This window comes from Penaeus monodon, chromosome 19 (genome assembly GCF_015228065.2).
Source record: "Penaeus monodon isolate SGIC_2016 chromosome 19, NSTDA_Pmon_1, whole genome shotgun sequence".
NCBI classification, from domain to species: Eukaryota; Metazoa; Arthropoda; class Malacostraca; order Decapoda; family Penaeidae; genus Penaeus; species Penaeus monodon.
This window is the reverse complement of record NC_051404.1, coordinates 5,240,742-5,241,572: the sequence shown is the minus strand read 5'-3', so window position 1 is coordinate 5,241,572 and position 831 is coordinate 5,240,742. Positions and strand designations below refer to the sequence as shown.

The following is an 831-nucleotide window of genomic DNA, read 5'->3' as shown; positions in this document are numbered from 1 at the left end:
TTCAATTTTATTAATGTGCACTGCTTATAACTATTGCAGAAAATTAAGAAAATATGAAACCTTTAAGAATAATGAAAATATACACGTTCTCTCTAGCTCTGACAGAAAGACAACGACTCGAGTGCTTGCAAAAATAAAACTTAAAACACTTTTGCTAGCGAAGATCTTGTGCATATTTGTTCTACAGGGAAAAGGACACCCGTTTGCCAAAAGTTTCTGCAAGTTTGCATTGGCTTCGTTCTTCTGGCTTTCATGAATATGGCGACAATCTGCTGACGCCACGAAATATTTGGAAGGCGAATGAGTTTTAGCGGCCGATAGTATAGGAATAAATAAACGCGATTCGGTTATGCTTTTTTGCACTGTTTTACTCCATAGTGTTCCCTGTTTCTGACTACTCTTATTGCTCTGCTCGATATTACGTAGTTGTCATAGTGTTTATCATTATACATTTTAATGCGTGTAAGTGCCATAATCCCGTTTTTATTACTAGTATCAATACCATACTCGTCATTAACATTACTACCATACTCATCCTGAACAACAACATTACTACTCTAATCAATTTCTAATATATGTACCAAGTAAATCTTTCGTCGAACCTTCCTCGCCATTATCATTACTCTTGCCATCACCATTATCCACAAACAGTATAGCAGCCGCGCCCCACGCCGGGCTAGGATTTCTCCTATCATTAACAGGCCCATCGAGGCGTTATCCTCTTGTGCAGCATTATCGGGGAGCGCTTCCGGTATCAGTGCGCCTGAATACTCTACTGTCTATTCACAGACACAGGACAGGGAGGGAGGGACCGAGGGTGACAAAAGGGGT

At 40.3% G+C, this 831-nt stretch overlaps 1 protein-coding gene across 1 annotated transcript in view; it reads left to right on the top strand.

Moving 5' to 3' along the window:
- The window catches only part of LOC119585316 (uncharacterized protein DDB_G0282077-like), a 4,756-nt gene that overhangs the window by 263 nt on the left and 3,662 nt on the right, over positions 1-831 (top strand). The window lies entirely within an intron of this gene.